The sequence below is a fragment of the Helianthus annuus genome, chromosome 16, assembly GCF_002127325.2.
Source record: "Helianthus annuus cultivar XRQ/B chromosome 16, HanXRQr2.0-SUNRISE, whole genome shotgun sequence".
NCBI lineage: Eukaryota > Viridiplantae > Streptophyta > Magnoliopsida > Asterales > Asteraceae > Helianthus > Helianthus annuus.
The window spans coordinates 61,520,945-61,529,095 of record NC_035448.2 but is presented as its reverse complement, the minus strand read 5'-3'; positions in this window follow the sequence as shown (position 1 = coordinate 61,529,095).

Genomic DNA, 8,151 nt, shown 5'->3' with positions numbered 1-8,151 from the left:
TATGACATGTGACAATTGTGTAAGAAAGGAGGTTATGAGGTTATATAACTTGAGTGTTTGATAGGATTATGCCCCTTCAATTATACGACCTAGTTTTGCGGAGTTCACGAGCCGTGTAATCATATTAGTTGCATTATTGTGTGTGATTCACTTGTGTAAACGAATAAACGATCCGAGATTTAATATTATCTCTCTAAAGTGAGGCCACCTTCATAAAATCTCCTCAAATTTGGTAAGTTTCAACGCTCAAAGATACAACATGAGTGTTAAGATACACAGCTAAAGCAGTGAAATCTTCAAGGCAAGAGATGCGGGAGAGTAGAAACTACAATAAGCCTCACAAGACACTCCTTTTTGTCTGATCTTGGATCTTTCTTATTTTGATGTTAGGCCAACCAGGGCATCTCACGGTAGGAGTGTGCGGGTAAGGTACCCGCACGGTAACACTACTATCACCCCCTAGGGTAGGTCATGCGGGTTCCGGTCACGGGTATACCTACCCGCGCTAGAAAGTGTAAAGGGTTTGAGACTTGGGGTGTTTAAGGTTGTGTGATTAGTGGGTGGAGTAAAAGAGTAATTAAGTTTATGGTTCTAGGGTACTTGTGAGTAAACGCCGCTAGTGTTTAGAACTAACATGACAACGTAGGATTAATTAGATCTAGAATAATACCTGTTGATACAACAAATACAAGACCAAGGCCTGTAGCGATATCTCTGGGGTAAAAGGGTTCAGGGGTTCGATTAGCCTAACGCAGGTCGTGGGGTCCCCCCACGTTTGCAAGACGTGGAGAGAGATTCACTAGTATTGTTTTTATCTTCCTTAGATCTTGAGTTGATTAGAAATCAGCCTAGAAAGCGATCGTTGGAGAAGATGAATTATTTAGTGTGAAGAAGAGAAGCAAGCATGAAGCTAGTTCTCAAGAGGGAGAAGGAGAATCAGAGAGTTAGAGTGACATCTGCTGATCCTGGAGTGAATGGCATGGTGGAATGGCCTGCATTTTATAGGGGAAGGTGTTTCTCAAAGGAGAAACCCGTGACTAGTGAATCTGTGCTTGCAGTGAGGGGTTTGCCCATTTTGGGGGTTGAAGGGTTTGGACCTGCGGACAAAAGGGTATGCTCTCCCACATGTTCTGGTTGCAGCTGGGCAGAAGGTTTCACACGTTAAGCGTTGATGTGACAGGACACTGTGCTTGTCCTTTTTACTGTTCATGACCGTTGGACCATTTTCGAACCTTTTAACCTTTTAAGCTGTTGTGTCTCTAATTAGTTTATTAAGGTTTGAGCTACCCCCGTCATCAGCCCCCCAAGTCAGAGGTATTTGGGGTGTAAGCTCAAATGCTTCTGACTTTTGTACACGATTTTTATTGCTTAAAGGCTTCAAGGCTTGAAAGGTTATCAGGCGTCTAAGTTTTTTGGATTTGAATTTTGAAATGACAATTAATGTGATGGATGGCAGTTTTTTGCCTTTTGCATAATAATAACTGCCTATACTTCACTTTCTTTTTTTCTTTTGATCGCCTCTCCTGGGTGCTAGCAAAGATCTGTATGTGAGTTATTCTTGTCTCACTAGATAGGAAGTTGAGGCTTTTTGTAAATAATGGGGGATCGATCTAAAGTTTAATCCGGTGGCTCCGGGTTTAGATAAATCAATCGATCAGTGTCTCGCTGGTTCTATTGCTGTCATTTCAAGTTTTCCAACTTGTGTCATCCGGTTTCGGTCTTTGCTCTAAATGTTTTAGAGTATTATTGTGTGTTGTTTGGTCAGTTACATCCTCAAGGTCTTGCTGGGACTTTACACTTTGAGGTTTTGTGATAGGGTATGGCCCATCGTTGATGTTTCTTCTGGTTGACCAAGAACGACAATTGGGTCACGTTTGAGACATCCCAAGTTGTTGTTTGTTTGACTTCCTCAATGGTTACTACCTTTGGTTCTTGGAAGGACCGATTTTTCTGGATTTTTGAGTCCATTGTTCCCTTCGAGCTTGTTGTGAGGCACTCTGATGATGTGTTAAACGATCTTGAGCCATTTGAGTCTGAACTGAATAATTGGTTGTTAAAAGTCGTTAGGAAGTGTCCTTCGAGGCTTCGTCCCTTTCCTGAACACTTTTTAGTGTTTGATGGGTGTGAGCACTTAGTGGGACAAGCCGGATCGTGACCCTGTGCTCGTGAGAGATGATCAAGGTATGATATTTTGTATTTTCTGCTTATGTTATATTTTATTTGTTGCAGTTATGTTTGCCTTAGACTTTATCAAGAGCGATGGCACATCTAATGTTGCGTTTGGAGATGCCGAGGCTACATCCGGCGAAGATGTTGTTGTTAGGGGCACTAAACATAGGTTCGAGGGTTCAGGCTATGTGAACGTTCCCAATGTCAAAGGCTTTAGTAGGTTCGGTGCTTCCAAAGCTTTTATTCATTGTTTAACCCGACGTATGTTAAAGGTAGCTGACCATCGATCGGCCTCTGAGCCAGTGCAACTGCGTGATGTTATAGAGGCTTCAAACGTTTGGATGTTGGGGTTGAGGAAAAAAGACGAGGATTTGTCCTTGGTGATTAGTAAGGAGAGTAAAGCAGCGGGTAAGAAGCTTGTAAGCTTGAAGGGTTTCGGGAAAGGTGGTGAAGGTTCCACCAATGTTAATCCCGAAGAGGTTTATGTGCCGGATTGGAAGGTCACAGTTGGTGACAGCTTCAAGTATTCATCCATTTGTGAGGATGTTCTTACCCATTTTGCTCCTCCTATTGTACGAGGTTTTTGCTCGTCTATGGACGACGACCTGATGATCTCGAAGATGATGATGGGTGCTTGCAACCTTGTTTCCTTGCTTCTAGTGGGTGTATCCCAATTTCGCAAGAGGATGCAAAAATATGAAGTCTTTTCGAAGAAAAGGGATGAGATGAAAGCTTCAATGGTTGCTTTGAAAGAAGTCGAGGGCTATGCTGAGAAGGAGAAAGCATTGCTGTTTGAAGATTTGAGTAATTTTGTTCCCGCACAAGACTGATATGTTTGAGTTGGAAAAACGCTTGGAGGCTGACAAGGTTTAAGTCAGGATCGATAATGCTGCCTTGGAGATTCAGAAAAAGGCCTTATTAGAGGAGGAAGAAGGGTTAAAGGCTTCACTTTGCCCAGGCAACTAGTGATAATAAATGGCTCATTGAGCATGGATTTCAGCAAGTGGTTACCTATCTTCTCCCTTCGTCGGAGTTCAAACAAAGTCTTGGGTGATGTGTACACCGAGCTTCTTGCTCATGTGAGACACCAAGGTTTGTTTGCTAGTTACAAAGCTTTGTGAACCTGGGGAGCCTCAGGAAAAGTATTCCCTTTTTCAACCCAAAGCCTTCAAAGTCTTCAAGGGAACAATTTTTAAGATTGAGCATATGATTTACCCTTATGTGGGTGAAATCTCCAAGTGTTTTGGTAAACCTTTGCCTGTCTTGTAGGAGGTAAAATCTAAGGGCCTTAATGAGGCTGTTTGTAACGAAGTGTAGAAGTCCCTTTTGAATAAACGTCCTTGCTTCGGAGATAGCGAGGGAACGTGTTCTGAAGGTGGTGAGGGCTCAAAGGGTTCAAGCCTTGAAGCCTCCGAGGCAGCGGGTGCAACAGGGAGGTAAAAGAGGAAGGCTACCATCTCTGATGCTGACAAGTGAAGAAGAAACTTTGATTTGTAGTATTCTTAGCATGTCGAACAATGTTATGGATTGTTTGTTTGAACATCCTTTTATTTTAAGGGAACCGTTTAGGTCCCTTGGTGGTTAAAGCCTGGCAGGCTTGTGGACAATGTTTTATGTTTTATGGCAGGTTCAACCCTTGCTATCTTTAACTTATCTTGTTATGTCTATTGTGTTGTTCTGTTTACTCCCTTGTGTTTTTTATTGGTTTTGTATGTTGTCTTTGTTTTGGGCGGTGCATCTTATGTTACTTATACCTTAAAGGGTTCAGTGCTGCAGTCACTTGGCCTTAGGATATTTTTAACAAGAAGATATAACCTCTATCCTATGTATGACATTCACTTAGAGTCTTTTTGGTTCATAAGCCAATGTTGGGGCTTAAGGAACATTTGGTGTAGGCTGTTCAAACCCGTCTATGAGACATGTTTTTCAAGATTTCTATGAGTCTCATGGAGTTGTATTGATTTAGGAACTCACCCCTTATATAGGTCCATTCAACCCTTGAACCTATTGAGCGATGTGGCCTGGGAGCTCATCCCCTTATGTGGCCCTTGCCATGGAGTTTCTTGCTAGGTTCTCAACCTGATTATAGGATAGAAAGACAAATTTTGATTCACCGTTCATTCATTTCAAAGTATTTTGATTACTAGGGGAATAGAACAACTTTTGGGAACTATTTGTAATACGTTTTGGTTAAACATGGAACCTTTTAAGGTTTTTGCCATTCCAATGGCGGGGAAGCTTTTTGCCTTGCGGACCTGCCAGATTGTATGATCCCCCTTTGTGGGCTTTAAGGATAGTGTATGGCCCTTCCTACTTAGGGCCGAGCTTTCCTTGGCTTTCTTTCTTGTAGGCCTCATTATTTCGAAGCACGAGGTCCCCAGGCGTGAAGTGTTCATGCTTCACCCGTGTATTATAATGCAATTCCATGTTTTGCTTGTACCTTGCTTTTTGTGTGGCTGCTTGATCACGAGCCTCTTCGAGGAGTTTCAAATTCAACATCGTCTCTTTCTTATTTGGCTTGAGGTCGATGTTAATTGTTCTTTGTGTTGTTGCTCCGATTTCAACTAGGATTACAACCTCTGATCCAAACACTAGGCTGTAGGGTATTTTCTTTGTGGCTTGTTTTCTTGGTTGTTTGAATTTCCAATAGCACATTGGGAAGCTATTCGAGCCAGTTGTTGTCGTATCTTCCTAATCGAGATTTAATCCCTTCAACAATGTTGTGGTTTATCCTATCAACCTGGCCATTGGATTGTGGGTAAGCTACCGAGCTGAATACTTGAGTTATTCTGAACTCCTTGCACCAGGAGCTAGAAGGTTTCTCGGCAAACTATTTCCAGTTATCCATGACTAGTACCACTGGGAGCCCAAAACGATAGATTATGCTTTCGAAATCAATGACATGTTTCCCTGAGATTTTTGCCAATGGTTTTACTTCTGGTCACTTGGTGAAGTAATTCACGGTTACCAATAAGAGCTTGACTCCTCATTTGGCTAGTGGGGATGGACCAACAATGTCTATACCCCACTTGTGAAATGGCCAAGCCAAGGAGATGGGAACGGGGTCATGTTTGGGGCTTTTGGGTACCGGAGCATGTAACTGAAAAGTTTCACATTTTCGCAGTTGTTCGGAGGTATCTCGATGCATGGAAGGCCAAAAGTGTTCGAGGTTCATCAACTTTGACACTACCGATTTTGGGCCAAAATGAGCTCCACATATCCCTTCGTGAACCTCTTTGATCAGATATTGGCTTTGTTTTGGACCAACGCATCGAAGTAGTGGTGCAAGGTATCCTTTTTTGTAAAGGATATATCCTTGTAACACATACTGCCTTGACTTGATACGAACCCTTTCAGCCCTAGTCTGGTCATTAGGTAATTCATCGTTTTTTGGGAACTTTTCAATGGGAGTCATCCAATTTGGCCCTTGTTCGGTGATCACATCTTGAAACTAGTGTTTTTTGGATGGATGGTATTTTTAATACCTCAACTAGTATCTTCTTGGTGAGATGTGCAAACGTAAGAGATGCAGGCTTGCTTACTGCATCAGCTCTCTTGTTTTGAGATCTTGGAATTTATTTGATGGTACATGTTTGAAATGTGTTAATCGATTCCTTTGATTTATTTTGGTACTTATTCATGTTGGGTTCTTTTTCTATGTAGATGTTATTGTCTAAGCTTGAGAGAGTCTGTGAGGACTTGAAGCTTTTGAACCTCCTTTTCTATGGCTATGTAGTCGTTACTTACTTGGTATGAAACAAGCAACGAGTCTATGAAGACTTGAAGCCTTTTGACACCCATATTTTTTGCAAGCTTGAGCCTAGCAATCAATGCTTCATACTCAGCTTCGTTGTTTGTAGTCTGAAATTCAAGACGAAAGGCATACGGGAATTCCAATTCATTGGGATCAATTAGAACTAGCCCTGCTCCTGACCCTTCAATGCTGGAAGCTTCATCGGTAAAGAGCTTCCAGGTATCCGGGTTGGAGGGTTCAACTACAGTTGTATTAACTTCTGTTATGGCTTCTTTAGGGACTTACAAGATGAAGTCAGCCAAGATTTGAGCTTTGACAACTTTTCTCAGGACATAGGTGATTTTGTGTTCACCTAGTTTCACAACTCATTTGGCGAATCGTCCGGAATTTTCTTGTTTTTCAAGCACATTCTTAATTGGTTAGTCAATGATCACTTGTATCGGGTGTGACTGAAAGTACCTTCGAAGCCTTCTAGCCGTTTGGACTAGGGCTAGAGCAAGTTTTTTTTTAAGAAGAATATTTGATTTCTGCTAATTTTGAAGTTTTGAAAAAGTAAACGGGTATCTGAACTTTGTTTCGTTCAATGATTAGAGCCGTACTTATGGTATTTTCAGCAATCGAAAGGTAGATAGAGGCCGTTCCTCCTGTTTCTGGAGCCGAAATGGCTGGGAGTGAAGCCAAGTGTTGCTTCATTTGGTTGAAGGCTTCCTTTTGAGGTAAAACGCTTCAAAGCTGTAAGCTTTCCATTGAAAGTCTTTCTTGTTAGCACATCCTTTGAGGGTTGGCTTTTATGCTTTGTTTCCCCATGATGTGCCCTAAAAACGAGCACTTGACTGGATTAAAACAAAAGGCATTTTTGGTAGCAAAATATACCTTTATCAGTGTGTAATGTGGTTTTTATTCGTCTTCTTCTTTCCTTAGGATCTGATGGTAACCCTTTTAGGTGTCAAGAAAACACGAGAAGCCCGTGAGTAAGTTAACCTTGAGGTCTATCCAGGGCAGCAGGTAGCAATCCTTTGGGCGTGCTTTGTTCAAGTCTTTAAAATCGATATACATTCTCCAAGACTTGTCGGGTTTTTAAACCATTACCGGATTGCCACCCATGATTGATGCTTGACCTCTCGAAGGGTTCCGGCTAGAACAAGCTTTTCCATCTTTTGGCATTCTGCAAGACTTCTTTTAGGGGCTTGACTCCGTTTCTTTTGTATAATGGGCTTAACATCAGGTGGGATCCATAACTCATGTTTCAACAATGCTATGAGGGATGCCTGTCATATCTTCGGGGCATCAAGCAAATACATAGTGCAAGAGCAGCTTTTCAAGGTATGAGAGGGTTTCATTGGAAAGGTTAGTGTTTACCCTTATCCCCTGTTGAGGATATTTTGGGTTTATGTCCAACCCTTGTATATCGTTTTCGTCCTTTTTTGAGCTTTCCCCTTCAACCACAAAAGCTTCTTGGGTAGGTTGAAGGGTTGTTATCTCTTTTTTAATGAGAAACTTCACAGCGCCTTGGCCAACTGAAACTGTCATTCCGAACACACTTTGCCATGGCCTTCCTATGATGATATTATAGTTGGAAGGGATATTGATCACCGCAAAAGTGAGTTGTTCGGTTCGTCCCTTTGTTCTTTCGCTGAACAAACATTAGGGGTTATTTGGCCTAAAGGCTTGGTAGGTATGTTTGCGATACCTTCGATGGAGGATTCAGGCTGTTGAAGCTTTGAACGCTCATCGTCACTGAGAGGGTTAAAGCGTTTCAAGCTTTTCATCAGCTGAGAGGGTTAAAGCATTTCTCAAGCATGATTTTGGAGGATTCAGACTGTTGAAGCTTTGAACGCTCATCGTCGCTGAGAGGGTTAAAGCGTTTCAAGCTTTTCATCAGCTGAGAGGGTTAAAGCTTTGTTTTCAAGGTCGACCATGTTCACTTCCTACTTTTATTCTTCAACCATTTTGTCCTTGACCCCTTTTACCAAGTGAGCCGGTTCGGAGTTGACGGCTTTTTGGATCCTCTTTTTGGGTTGGAAGCAATTATTGGTATGGTGACCTTTCTATTCGTGAAACTCACAATACTGGCTTGATTATTCCAATCTTTTGTTTTTTTGGCAAAGGTTGAGGAGGGCGGAAGCTGTGTTTTACCTCTTCGGTTGCCAAGATCTCTTATGTAGCCTTGGTTAAGGCTGTAAAGTTTATGGTTTTTTCTTGGCTTGAAGGGTTCCGGCCTTCAGGCC